We start from the raw sequence: 15318 nt of genomic DNA, 5'->3' as shown, positions 1-15318 counted from the left end.
TGGGTCATGTGTGGAATGACAGTTTGTATCCAGTGGAGAAGTGAGAAATTTCTAAGTGAAAGCCAAAACGCTTCTTTGCTCGGCCATGTGATGGCAAATATTGCATGATCTGTACAGTTCTGTAGGAGATAATTACGTTTCCAATCGAATGACCCCATCGATCCCGAAACTTCTGTGGCAAGTCTTGATAAAAGTTGCAAAATAATCCCTTAGCAATCTCTAGCCACCTTTATTGTCTTAAATTATGCAAACCTTTTGTTGGGTGTGGTCCATGGTTTGTCCATTCGAGTTTCCTGTATGGGCAAGTAGGTTAGCTGCAGAGGAAGATGAATCATGTGAGCGTGTTCGTGATGGGTACCTGACCTTATCAAAGTGGTGGTTGGTTTATGGTAAAGATTGTCTTGTTGCCATAATTGTTTTGGTAAAGCGTGCGGGAAAGGAGCTGGCTTTGCCTTTATAGATGCAAAACTGCAACGAGAAGTTTTCCTCCTTGGAAAGGAAGTATAAGCTGCTGCTGCTTCTTGGAGGTTCTTCGGATTCATGCCAAAAGGTCTTTTGTCTTCTCGGGTTTCCTTCTTTTCTTTTTTTTTAAAAAAAAAAATTCCTTTTCTTGTCTTGTTTTTGGTGGGCTTGGGTCAAATTTTAGCCTTAGTTCCAATCGGTTGAATTGACAAAAAATGTTCATAGTCGGAAAGGGTTTCTATTGGACTTGGACTTGGCTGCGTGTTCTTCGTCAACATGTGCAGCCATCCAACCTTGGGGTTCAAGAATTAATGCCGTAATTGACGGCCTTCTTAGATGTCGTAGGTTGAAACTGAATGGTATCTTTCAGGGGAAGATTCACCAGTAACTGGTTCTTTTCTTGCCCACCAATTTGTTTCCTGGAAAGGGAAATCTGGCCTTATCTTTTGATGGAAGACCTAAGAGCATCAGTGAAGATGGTGGGTGCAGCTGTTGATGCTGTGGCAACTGATGATGAAGTTGGGAATGAGAATGTAACCTTCTAGTGTTGAAGGAAAGAACTCGAGCGAAACAATAGACGAAATATGCAACCTTGTTTTCTGTTATTTGGTATAGAAATTCGGATTTGATTTTCTTTCATGCACTCCTTTCAATAATTGTCGTGTTTTTTTTTAATTATTTTTATTTTTCTCTTTTCTGTTTTGACAGAGGTTATGTAGCTTATGCTAAGAAATTCATCAAACAGCTAGAATGCATTGGTGAATAAGTGCCCAAAAGCCCCTAATATTGGAATAATGTTAAGGTACTTTTTTTCTTCCCTTGTCCTTCTGGTTTCGGCCGGTCGCCGACTACGATGATAGTTGGTGACCGGCCGCGAGTAAGCTCAAGGCTCAGCTGATCCTGACGATCTCGGGCTCACTTGAGGTTGGCAAGCCTTGAGCTTGCCGGTTCCAAGCGAGCTCGAGCCTCGTCGGCCCGGCCTGCGTCATGGGCGGATGACGATCCGCCCGCCATCGTTGAGGTCTCAGGATGAAGAAGAAGGAAGGAGCCACAGGGGAAGAAAGGAGGAAGAAGGAGAAAAGAAAAAAAGAAGAAAAATAAAAAATAAAAAATAATTCAAAAATGTAAAAGAATTGAGGGAGTAAAGATGAGGAAATAACTAGCCCAATACAAGTATAATACACATATCTCAAGCGTCTCATTGTCTTACCGAAAATAAACTTTGCCAGAAATTATCTTCAAATTTCTTGTTTTTATTGTATTTTGCAAATTATGTGGGTGTCATTCCTGATATTTGTTATGTGAAAATTATAAAATACATGTTTTTCGGACCCAAATTCAAGCGTCCAAGACCCTAGCTCGTGTGCCGGGGTCCCCAAAGACTTCGTGAGGACCTAATCATGGGTGCCGGGGTCTTAGGGTGGGCCTCAATAGACCAAGACTACCCAACAACCGGGATCCTAGGCCCGTCCTCAAGAATACCAAGTGCAGCCGTCAGGTACTTGAGCATGGGATTTGGGGTCGGGGTTCAGACATTGGGATCTCAAGGCGGCTTCGAGGGACTTCAGCCCGTCCTCGAGATACTCGAACATGCTCCCGGGTCTTGAGCGCTAGAGCCGGTGTCTTGCACCAAGTTTCTGGGGACTTGGGCATGGTAGTTGGGGTCCTAATCTCCAGAGTGTTTGGGGACAAGTACCGATGTCTTGACCATTGCGGCGCGGAATCGGGTGTCGAGGCTCCCATCCCAGCCTCATGAGACTTGATACTAAGCTCAAGACCCTAGGACTTTAGTCCGAGAACCCAATGCCTATGTTTTAGGTTGGTGGCAATTGCACTTGGGTCTCTTGAGGATGGGCTTGGGCCCTGGTTCCTTGAGGATAAGCTTGAGACCCCGACACCCTTGACTAGGTTCCTATGCCTAGACCTCGACACCGGAGTCCTCAGCTCTCTAGCCTAGGTCCTCGGTGCTTGAACTTGGAACATAAGGTCATAAGGCCATACCTTTTCTCGAATATACGTTTCATACTAGTAACAAACATTTGGATATGACTTCCACATAATTTGCAAAATACAATTGAAAATAACAAGTTAAAAATATTTTCTAGAAAAATTCATTTTACGTGAAACAATAAGATTAAGGTCTTTTTTTCTATTCTTTTTTCAAATTGGGCCAATGAATTACCGTGTCACGTTATTTTTTGGGTTAATACCATGAAAAACCCCAAACTGGTACACATGTGACAAATTTACCCCAAACTATTTTTTTGACAACGAAAAATCCCAAACTGGTATACGTGTGACAAATTTACCTCAAATTATTATTTTGACTACCGAAAATCCTAAACTGTTATATCTATGACAAATTTACCCTAAACTAATTCTTTTAACTATGAAAAACCCCAAACTGGTACGTCTATGACAAATTTACCCTCCGTAAAATTGATTTAATATCACGAAAAATCTCAAATTGATACACATGTGACAAACAGAGGGTAAAAATCCTAAATTGGTATACCCATCAACTATCACGAGTCATCTAACTCAGTAATTTGACGATTCGATTTAATTAAAATTAACGGAGGGTAAATTTGTCACAGGTGTATCGGTTTGAGGTAAATTTATCATAAGGGTACCAGTTTGGGGGTTTTTTGTGGTAAAAAAAATAGTTTGGGGTAAATTTGTTACAAATGTACCAGTTTGGGGTTTTTCATGATGTTAACCCTTATTTTTGCTAGTGGAGTGGGCTTTTTTTTGTTGTTGTTGTTGTCTACAAATGGGTTTCTTTCTTATAAACATCTCCCGAGTTTTAATTCTATGTCGCTTAATTCGCTTGGAATCCTACTTGGACTCCGGTCATTTCGCATAAAATAATTTCCAAGGTAATGTTTTTTCGAATTTATCGGCATTTAATTCATAAAAAAATAAACTAGTCAAGGAAAACATTTTTCAACAAAGAAAAAAATACCTTCAAAAGTACGAAAAATGATTTCCTCTCCTTTTTTTTTTCACCCAAACCAAGTATGTTCTCCACTATGCACTCCTTTTAATTATTTTTATATTTCCTTTTTCCTTCGGTCAATCGCCATGGGCGAGCAACGAGCTCGCCGATATGGTGAAGCTAGTGAGCTCGACCCTTGCTGGCCTTGGGCAAGTTTGTCGCTCATCTGTGGCTGGTCGCTGGCCACGTATGTAGCTGGTGACCGGCTGAAGAAGAAGGAAAAATAAAAAAAGAAAAAGGCAAAGAAATAAAAAATAAAGAACAATCGATTCTTTAAAAAGGAAAAACGAAAAAAGAAAAATAATTAGATGGAGTGTATGGAGGGTGATTTTCCTTATCAAACGGTAGAAATATTTTTCATTTCATTTTTAGGTTTTACCCGAACACATGAAGATATTGTCATTTTCTTGAAAAATGGGGGTGCGCATGACAACACTTTTGGAGTAGAATTTCTACTCCGGAAGCACTTATGGTGCAGAAATTCGTTTAGTAATCCAACTTTTGAAGTAAAAATTCATTTGGTTACGTAAATTCATTTTTCTACTTCTAGAGCTTTTTTCTTTTTTTTTTTGCTCTAGAAGTAATTTTGGAGCCACTTGAAGAAGTGAATTTTTTTTTTACTTCTCTCTAGAAGTAAAAAAATGAACTTCTACTCGAGAATCGAAGTGGAAAAATTAACTTCTAGCCGGAAGTTGATTTTTAAAGTAGAAGTATTGCAATGCGCGACTTCTTGAAAAATATTTTCTGGAAACATCACATGTTTTATGAAATGAAAGGAGCTTTAAGGCGCGCGTGGCAACATTTTTGCTTTAGAAATTAACTTCTGGTCATAAGTTGGTTTCTACTTCTACTCTAGAAGTTGATTTCTGATCAGAGAAAGACGTTTGATGACGAGACAAAATTTCTGCTTCTGGAATAGAAATTCATTTAGTAACAGTTGAAAATTTTTACTTTTGGAACATTATTAACGCAAATTCTTCTACGAAAAATTATCGTCCATCAGCCTTGTACAACCAATAATAACAATAAAAGAATACTTGATGTCAAAGAAAATAGCTCTAAGCAGCCTCCCATTGACATGTGTGTAATTTGCTATTAAATCAGCAATTAATCAGGCAAAATATGGCTTGAAATCAACAACCAATCAAATCTTGAATATGTCATAGAATAAGCAATTAATCACATCTCGCCATGAAATCAACAATCAATCACATCTTGAATTTGTCTTTAAATCAGCAATCAATATGGTGAATCGATGATCTTATTGGAAAGCAAAGAACGAATATTTTATTATCGACAATCCTAGTTGATAGTATTCATTTTGGCATGATCCATCGAAGTAAGTTGTGACCAAAATCAGTCTTTTCATGCAGGTGTAAGGATTAAGCCGAATCAATGGACGAGTTCAGAATTGAGCTTGAGAATCAATTGACAAGACCCAATGCTCTCGCATCACTATTACTTGATAAACCATTTGTTAAAATTACCGTAATTAATTAATACGACATTATGTCTATCAGCCATGCTTGAAGAATTATAGAGACGATGTGTTTCTATAATTTGCAATATAATCTCTCCACAATTGACATGTTAACCACATATTCAGTAATTCCACTAAAACTGACTTTATGTTGAATTTCTATTTGAGATTAGAATAATCTATTGTGAGAATTTGACCGCCATGGCTAGCTTCTTTCCCGCCCCGAGTTAGGACATCATGTTTCTTTAAGAGCAAGCCACGAACCCAGATACAAATGGGACCTCGGGCTATGTAGGAATCACATCCCACAAAAGGATTTTTGAAAGCAAGAACAATTCAACTAGGTAAATATTTCGGCAAAATAATTCTTTAGCAATCTCTAGCCACCTTTATTTTCTTAAATAATGCAAATCTTTTATTGGGTGTGGTCCATGCTTTGTCCATTCGAATTTCCTCTATGGGCAAGTAGCTTAGCTGTAGAGGAAGATGAATCATGTGAGTGTGTTCGTGATGGGCATCTGACCTTATCAAAGTAGTGGTTGGTTTACGGTAAAGATTGTCTTTTTACCATACTTTTTTGGTAAAGCGTGTGGGAAAGGAGCTGGCTTTGCCTTTATAGATGCAAAACTGCAACTAGAAGTTTTCCTCCTTGGGAAGGAAGCTTAAGCTGCTGCTGCTTCTTGGAGGTTCTTCGGATTCATGCCAAAAGGTCTTTTGTCTTCTAGGGTTTTATTCAATTTTTTTTTTAAATTCTTGTCTCGTTTTTGGTGGGCTTGGGTCAAATTTTAGGCTTAGTTCCAATCGGTTGAATTGACAAAAGGAAGGTCAGAGATAGTCGGAAAGGGTTTCTATTGGACTTGGCTGCGCGTTCTTCGTCAATATGTGCATCCATCCAACCTTGGGGTCCAAGAATTAATGATGTAATTAACAGTCTTCTTAGATGTCGTAGGTTGAAACTGAATGGTATCTTTCAGGGGAAGATTCACCTGTATCTGGTTCTTCCTTGCCCGCCAATTTGTTTCCTGGAAAGGGAACTCTGGCCTTTTCTTTTGATGGAAGACCTAAGAGCATCAGTGAAGATGGTAGGTGCAGCTGTTGATGCTGTGGCAGCTGATGATGAAGTTGGGAATGAGAATGTAACCTTCTAGTGTTGAAGGAAAGAACTCGAGCAAAACCATAGATGAACTATGCAGCGACTTTGCCTTTAGGCTCCCTTTGCTTCGCCCAAAAATGTGACAGCTTTCAGAAAAAGTTTGGCGGAAAGTTATTTTCCAGAAAAACGATAATATTTTGCGGTGTTTGGCTGAAATATGAAAAAGACTAGGAAAATGTTTTCCGTTGTTTGGTATAGAAAATCGAATTTGATTTTCTTTCATGCACTCCTTTCAATAATTGTCGTATTTTTTAAATTATTTTTCTTTTTCTCTTTTCTGTTTTGACAGAGGTTATGTAGCTTATGTTAAGCAATTCATCAAATAGCTAGAATGCATTGGTGAATAAGTGCCCAAAAGCCCCTAATAATAGAATAATGTTATGATTCTTTTTTTTTCCTTGTCCTTCTTGTTTCGGCCGGTTGCTGCATGCAAGCTCGAGGCTCGGCTAATTCCGGCAATCTCGGGCTCACCCGAGGTTGGCGAGCCCCGAGCTTGCTAGATCCAAGTGAGCTCGAGCCTCGCTGGCCCGGCCCACGTCATGGCCGATTGCTGATCTCCCCGCCATCGTTGAGGTCTGTGGACGAAGAAGAAGGAAGGAGCTGCGGGCGGAGGAAGAAGGAGAAAAGAAAAAGAAGAAGAAGAAAAAAAAAATAATTCAAAAAAATGTTAAAGAATTGAGAGAGTAAAGATGAGGAAATAACTAGCCCAATACAAGTATAAATACAAATATCTCAAGCGTCTCATTGTTTTACGAAAAATAAAGTCTACCAGAAATTATCTTCAAATATCTTGTTTTTGATTGTATTTTGTATATTATGTGGTATCATTTCCTGACATTTGTTACGTGAAAATTATAAAATACATGTTTTAAAAAAGTCTATCATACAATCATAAATTCTAGGTTTAGGTTTTTCGAACCCGAATTCAAGCGTCCAAGACTCTAGCTCGTGTGCTAGGGTCCCCAGCACTTCTGTGAGGACCTAATCGTGGGTGCCGGGGTCTTAGGCTCAGCCTCGGTAGACCAAGACTGCCTAATAGCTGGGGTCCTAGGCCCGTCCTCAAGAAAACTAAGCCCGGCCGTCGGGGACTTGAGCATGGGCTTTAGGGACGGGGTTACACATTGGGATCTCAAGCTGGCTTCGAGGGTCTTGAGCCCGTCCTCAAGATACCCAAATAGACTCCTGGGTCTTAAGCGAGAGAGCCAGGGTCTTGCACCAAGTTTCTAGGGACTTGGGCATGGTAGTTGGGGTCCTAGTCCCCGCAGTATTCAGGGACAGGTGCTGATGTCTTGAGCATTGTGGCGTGGAATTGGGTGCCAAGGCTCCCATCCCAGCCTCGTGAGACTCGATACTAAGCTCAAGACCCTAGGACTCTAGCCCGAGAACCCAATGCCTGTGTTTTAGGTTGGTGGCAACTGCACTTGGGTCTCTTCGGGATGAGTTTGGGCCCCGGTTCCTTGAGGCTAAGCTTGAGACCGTGACATTCGTGACCAGGTTCTTATGCCTAGACCTTGAAAACAAAAAAAGAAAGAAAAATAAAATAAATAAAATAAAAAAGAAGAAAAAAGAAAAATAAAAAATAATTCAAAAAATGTAAAAGAATTGAGGGAGTAAAGATGAGGAAATAACTAGCCCGATACAAGTATAAATACAAATATCTCAAGCGTCTCATTGTCTTACGGAAAATAAACTCTGCCAGAAATTATCTTCAAATTTCTTGTTTTTATTGTATTTTGCAAATTATGTGGATGTCATTCTTGATATTTGTTATGTGAAAATTACATGTTTTAAAAAAGCCTATCATACAATCATAAATCCTAGGTTTAGGTTTTTCGGACCCGAATTCAAGCGTCCAAGACCCTAGCTCATGTGCCGGGGTCCCTAGCACTTCTGTGAGGACCTAGTCATGGGTGTCGGGGTCTTAGGCCGGGCCTCAATAGACCAAGACTGCCCAAAAGCCGGGGTCCTAAGCCCGTCCTCAAGAATACCAAGTGCGGCTGTCGGGTACTTGAGCATGGGATTTGGGGTCGGGGTTCGAGCATTGGGATCTCAAGGCGGCTTCGAGGGACTTCAGCCCATCCTTGAGATACTCGAACAGGCTCCTGGGTCTTGAACGCTGGAGCCAGTGTTTTGCACCAAGTTTCTAGGGACTTGGGCATGGTAGTTGGGGTCCCAGTCCCCCGAGTATTTAGGGACAGGTGCCGATGTCTTGAGCATTGCGGCATGGAATCGGGTACCGAGGCTCCCATCTCAGCCTCATGAGACCCGATACTAAGCTCAAGACCCTAGGACTCTAGTCCGAGAACCCAATGCCTATGTTTTAGGTTGGTGGCAACTGCACTTGGGTCTCTTGAGGATGGGTTTGGGCCCTGGTTCCTTGAGGCTAAGCTTGAGACCTTGACACTTGTGACCAAGTTCCTATGCCTAGACCTCGAAAAAAAAAAAAGAAAGGAAAAAAAAAGAAGAAAAAAAAAATAATTCCAAAAATGTAAAAGAATTGAGGGAGTAAAGATGAGGAAATAACTAGCCCAATACAAGTATAAATACAAATATCTCAAGCGTCTCATTGTCTTACGGAAAATAAACTCTGCCATAAATTATCTTCAAATTTCTTGTTTTTATTGTATTTTGCAGATTATGTGGATGTCATTCTTGATTTTTGTTATGTGAAAATTATAAAATACATGTTTTAAAAAAGCGTATCATACAATCATAAATCCTAGGTTTAGGTTTTCCGGACTCGAATTCAAGCATCCAAGACCCTAGCTCGTGTGCTAGGGTCCCCAGCACTTCTATGAGGACCTAATCATGGGTGCCGGCGTCTTAGGTTTGGCCTCGGTAGACCAAGACTGCCTAAAAGCTGGGGTCCTAGGCCCATCCTTAAGAAAACCAAGCCCAGCCGTCGAGGACTTGAGGATGGGCTTTAGGGCCGGGGTTTACGCATTGGGATCTCAAGGCGGCTTCAAGGGTCTTGAGCTTGTCCTCAAGATACTCGAATAGGCTCTCGGGTCTTGAGTGAGAGAGCCAAGGTCTTGCACCAAGTTGCTAGGGACTTGGGCATGGTAGTTGGGGTCCTAGTCCCCAGAGTATTCGGGGACGGATGTCGATGTCTTGAGCATTGCGGTGTGGAATCGGGTGTCGAGGCTCCCATCCCGGCCTCGTGAGACCCGATACTAAGCTCAAGACCCTAGGACTCTAGTCCGAGAACCCAATGCCTGTGTTTTAGGTTGGTGGCAACCGCACTTGGGTCTCTTGAGGATGGGTTTGGGCCCTGGTTCCTTGAGGCTAAGCTTGAGACCCTAACACTCGTGACCGGGTTCCTATGCCTAGACCTCGAAACGAAAAAAAAAAAAAAAAATAAAAAAAAGAAGAAAAATAAAAAATAAAAAATAATTCAAAAAATGTAAAAGAATTGAGGGAGTAAAGATGAGGAGATAACTAGCCCAATACATGTATAAATACAAATATCTCAAGCGTCTCATTGTCTTACGGAAAATAAACTCTGCCAGAAATTATCTTCAAATTTCTTGTTTTTATTGTATTTTGCAGATTATGTGGATGTCATTCTTGATATTTGTTATGTGAAAAATTATAAAATACATGTTTTAAAAAAGTCTATCATACAATCATAAATCCCAGGTTTAGGTTTTCCGGACCCGAATTCAAGCGTCCAAGATCCTAGCTCGTGTGCTAGGGTCCCCAGCACTTCTATGAGGACCTAATCATGGGTACCGGGGTCTTAGGCTGGGCCTCAATAGACCAAGACTGCCCAAAAGCCGGGGTCCTAAGCCCGTCCTCAAGAATACCAAGCGCAGCCGTCGGGTACTTGAGCATGGGATTTGGGGTCGGGGTTCAGGCATTGGGATCTCAAGCTGGCCTCGAGGGACTTCAGCCCATCCTTGAGATACTCAAACAGGCTCCTAGGTCTTGAGTGCCGGAGCCGGTGTCTTGCACCAAGTTTCTGGGGACTTGGGCATGGTAGTTGGGGTCCCAATCCCCAGAGTGTTCGGGGACAAGTGCCGATGTCTTGACCATTGTGGCGCGGAATCGAGTGCCGAGGCTCCCATCCTAGCCTCATGAGACCCGATACTAAGCTCAAGACCCTAGGACTCTAGTCCAAGAACCCAATGCCTATGTTTTAGGTTGGTGGCAACTGCACTTCGGTCTCTTGAGGATGGGTTTGGGCCCCGGTTCCTTGAGGCTAAGCTTGAGACCCCGACACCCTTGACTAGGTTCCTATGCCTAGACCTTGACACCGGAGTCCTCAACTCTCTAGCCTAGGTCCTCGGCGCTTGAACTTGGAACATAAGGTCATACGCTATACCTTTTCTCGAATATACGTTTCATAATTTTCCTAGCAACAAATGTTTGGGTATGGCTTCCATATAATTTGCAAAATACAATTGAAAATAACAAGTTAAAAATATTTTCTAGAAAAATTCATTTTACGTGAAACAATAAGATTAAGGTCTTTTTTTCTATTCTTTTTTCAAATTGGGCCAATGAATTACCGTGTCACGTTATTTTTTGGGTTAATACCATGAAATACCCCAAACCGGTACATCTATGACAAATTTACCCCAAAATATTTTTTTGACCACGAAAAATCCCAAATTGGTATACGTGTGACAAATTTACCCCAAATTATTGTTTTGACCACCAAAAATCCTAAACTATTATATCCGTAACAAATTTACCCTAAACTAATTCTTTTAACCATGAAAAACCCCAAACTAATACGTCTATGTTTTTGGTTGGTGGCAACCGCACTTGGGTCTCTTGAGGATGGGCTTGGGCCCTAGTTTCTTGAGGCTTAGCTTGAGACCCCGTCACCCTTGACTAGGTTCCTATGCCTGGACATCGACACCGAAGTCCTCAACTCTCCAGCCTAGGTCCTCAGCACTCGAACTTGGAACATAAGGTCATACGCCATCTCTTTTCTCGAATATAAGTTTCATAATTTTCCTAGTAACAAACGTTTGGATATGACTTCCATATAATTTGCAAAATACAATTGAAAATAAGAAGATAAAAATATTTTCTAGAAAAATTCATTTTACGTGAAACGAATAAGATTAAGGTCTTCTTTTCTATTCTTTTTTCGAATTGGGCCAATGTATTACTGTGTCACGTTATTTTTTCTAGTGGAGTGTGTTTTTTTTTTTCATCTACAAATGGGTTTCTTTCTTATAAACATCTCCCGAGTTTTAATTCTATGTCGCTTAACCCACTTGGAATCCTACTTAGACTCCGTTCATTTCACATAAAACAATTTCCAAGGTAATATTTTTTCAAAGTTTTTGGCATTCAATTCATGAAAAACAAACTAGTCAAGGAAAACATTTTTCAAAAATGAAAAAAAATACCTTCAAAAATATGAAAAATGATTTCCTCTCCTCTATTTTTTTTTTCCACCCAAACCAAGTACGTTCTCCTCTATGCACTCCTTTTAATTAGTTTTATATTTTCCTTTTCCTTCGGTCAATCGCCATAGGCAAGCGATGAGCTCCACGATATGGTGAAGCTGGTGAGCTCAAGCCTTGCTGGCCTTGGGCAAGCTTGTCGCTCACACGTGGCTGGTCGCCGACCGTGGACGTGGCTGCCGACCGGATGAAGAAGAAGGAAAAAAAATAAAACAATAAAGAAAATAAGAGAAATAAAAAAATGAAGAACATTCAATTCTTTAAAAAGACAAAAAGAAAAAAGAAAAATAATTAGATGGAGTGTATGGAGGATGATTTTCTTTACCAAACGGCAGAAATATTTTTTAGTTCATTTTCAGGTTTTAGCCGAACATAGGAAGATATTGTCATTTTCTGGAAAATGAGAGTGCACATGACAACAATTTTGGAACAGAAATTCGTTTAATAACACAACTTTTATAGTAGAAATTCATTTGGTTATGTAAATTCATTTTTCTACTTCTATGGCATTTTTTTTTTTGTTCCGGAAGTAATTTTGGAGCCACTTAAAGAAGTAAAAAAAAAGTTACTTTTCTCTAGAAGTAGAAAAATAAACTTCTACTCAAAATTAGAAGTAGAAAAATTAACTTCTTGCCGGAAGTTGATTTCTAGAGTAGAAGTATTGCAATGCGCCACTTACTCAAAAATATTTTCTAGAAACATCACATTTTTCTGGTCATAAATTGATTTCTACTTCTACTCTAGAAGTTGATTTCTGATTAGAAAAATGTGTTTGATGACTGGACAAAATTTTTGCTTTTGGAATAGAAATTCGTTTCTTAACAGTTGAAATTTTTTACTTTTGGAACATTATTAATACAAAGTCTTCTACGAAAAATTATTGATCATAATCTAAAATGCATGTTATTTGTGAAAAGTGAAATACAAATATTGACGGATTTACGTATAATTTGTCATTTTATTATTTATGAAAATGGAGGCCAATTTTATGGGGAAAATTGTATTGATGAGTACGATGGTTGAGCTCATATATCGGTGCTAAAAGCACATGTAGTTTCGATGCTTTCTCGCTTGTGCCTAAAGGTGTCAAACAGGTGGGTCGGGTTAGATCGAATATGGTCCGACTCATATTGATCTGTTTAATCCATTTTGACTCATTTTCATATAGTATAAATTTAACGATTCATACTCGACCCAATTCGTACCCAGCCCGTATTACCTAAATACTTATATATTTAACCAAATCATAGAACATTCGCTCCTTATAAATTCATTTAGAAAAATGATACTGCTAAAATACTCCCATGCAATTGAAAAGAAGTTACATAACCAAACGAATTTCTACTTTAGAAGTTGTGTTACCAAACGGATTTCTGCTCCATAAGTATTTCTGAAGTAGAAATTCCGCTTCAAAAGTGTTATCATCCGCGCCTTAGCTTATTGTCGTAATCAAAGATGACAAAGCCATTCAGACTTAGCCCGAGCTGTCCGAGACTTAACTTATGCAATAAAGCTATCTTTGTTGGAGCCAAGGATTGAAGTAGTAATAATTGTCCTTCTTTTCAGGTAATTTGACGGAGGAAGATATCTAGAGCTGTGGCTTAACTGTACTAAACCTTATCCCACGTTTTAATTCTATTCCTTCTAAAGCAACGAACCTTGTCCCATGTTTTAATTCTATTCCTCCTTTAACTGAACGACTAATAATTGTTTTTCGATTTTAAGTTGTTTGATTTTCTTCATCGCCAAGAACTGAACAATTTTTTTCCTTTTACAAATAGCATTTTTTTTCCTCTTTTTGACATTTCCCGGATAAAAAAGATGCCAAAAATACTGCGTTCCTTTGCCAAGTCGAAAATGAAAGGTACTCATGGAATGTATTATCAAATTATTGACGAATACAACGAGTTCGAGGGAACCAGTATAATCATTTTTCACACTATTGCATCGAAAAAGAATATCGAATATCATTGTAATTGCCAAAAAGACCACACTCGTTGTGGCGTCCTAGGCCCGCTATCTTCTTACTAGCGTGCTCTACTTTAATTTGTTATTACATATATGGTACATGTCGCATCTGGAAGCTTTAATAGAAAGCAAGCGAGGCCAGCATACAAGTGCATTCGAATAGGGTAGGCACAACCTAAGAGTATGGCCTCATATAGGGTTCACTACCTGCACTTTAACAATAAGATCATTCAGCCAACCTACTAAAATACTTACTTATACATAAATATAAATATATAATCAGTTCCTTACATTAATCATTTCAAAACAAAGAATACACTGGGAGGATTCAAGAGGTTTTCACAACTCCCAACTAACTGGCACCATTGGCGAACTCCAACGCCACCACTAAAGCTTGTCCACCACTTCTTGCCACCACCTTCATTGGTTAGCTATCTAAGGAGGGCAACAACTAAAGAGTAAGCCAAAGATCAGCAAGTAGGTACATCTAGCCGAACGGCTAAATTATCCAATTCATCATTCATTAGGTGGAAACCAAGCAATAAGCAAATGTCAAGGTACACAACGACAATCACAACTAAGTACACGTGTAAAGACTACGGCTAGTCCGATTTCCATTGGAATCGACAATCAAACTATGAAACTCCACAAGCCGCCCCTCTAAGCTCATGGCCGAAACTTCCTTCTAAACTTTATCCTTCATTCACGTCCTAGCAGCAACGTCTCAAGTGGTTTGACCTGAAATTCAGGTTATCTACAATTATAGAAACATAGTCTTGCACGCAGAATCAATGGGTAAAATGGATTGGGCAATTAACCCCCATCTCAAGCTTACGACCAAATACCCGCCCATGGTTTCTAAGTTTAATTCACTTCGATTCGATGATGAATAAGATGATCATCTCTTGTATCTATACTTCCCATGACCCAGAGGCACTAACTTAAGCGATGAATCATTCATACAAAGGCATTTTCCCCTCTATGCATGCAAAACTCCCTTGTGACATACCAATTTTCTAGACAACATGTATCGCCAAAACGAACAATCATTGGATAGGCTAGTAGTTAGGATAGAAGTACTACTTGCCTTAGATCCAAGTACGAAGAAAATGGAGCTCAAATTGCCATGAAATGGAGCTCGAGTCTCCTCCTTGCTCCTCGGTGCATCGCGCCGGTCGGGGAAGAGGAAGAGTGAGATCGACAATGAGATGGGGCTGAGCAAGGGCCGAGGGATGCTCGAGGACCACCGTTGAGCTACAAGGCCGCCAGCACAAACGAGAGGGAGAGAGAGCACAGAGAGTGAGAGGAGTCGGTTTGGGGGGAGTGGGGGTAGTGTCCACAAAAGAAAAGAGAGAAAAATGAGGGAGGAGAGAGAGGGAAATGGTTTATATAGGGGGCAGAGGCGGTGGGCAGGTCGATGGTGGGGTTTCGTGCTCAAACTGTGAACCGTTTTACTTAAACTAACACAATGAATCAATTACCAACGATCCGTCTAACATGTACCGCCTTCGACTATTGCATTAAACCAATCTAATCTACCGCACAAAATTATTAAACCCCAAATTACTATCTCTAATAATCCACGCCCATCATTGACTATTCTGCTCGTTAAATTAGTCTAGTGGAAATTTAGGTTGTCACACTCGTAGTATTTGAAAAAGGGGACATCCATGCATAAAAACTCTTGCTAATCTAAATGCGCGAAACTCAATTTTTTTTCTCATTAGTGTATTCGTTACACCTTGTTTTATAGTTAACATGAAATACGACGAAATAATAGCCTGGTTATTAATTGAGAAATTTGTTTATGGAATTACTTTCGTTACTCTTATTT

The sequence above is a fragment of the Rhodamnia argentea genome, chromosome 6 (genome assembly GCF_020921035.1).
Source record: "Rhodamnia argentea isolate NSW1041297 chromosome 6, ASM2092103v1, whole genome shotgun sequence".
NCBI lineage: Eukaryota > Viridiplantae > Streptophyta > Magnoliopsida > Myrtales > Myrtaceae > Rhodamnia > Rhodamnia argentea.
This window is presented reverse-complemented; position numbering follows the sequence as displayed.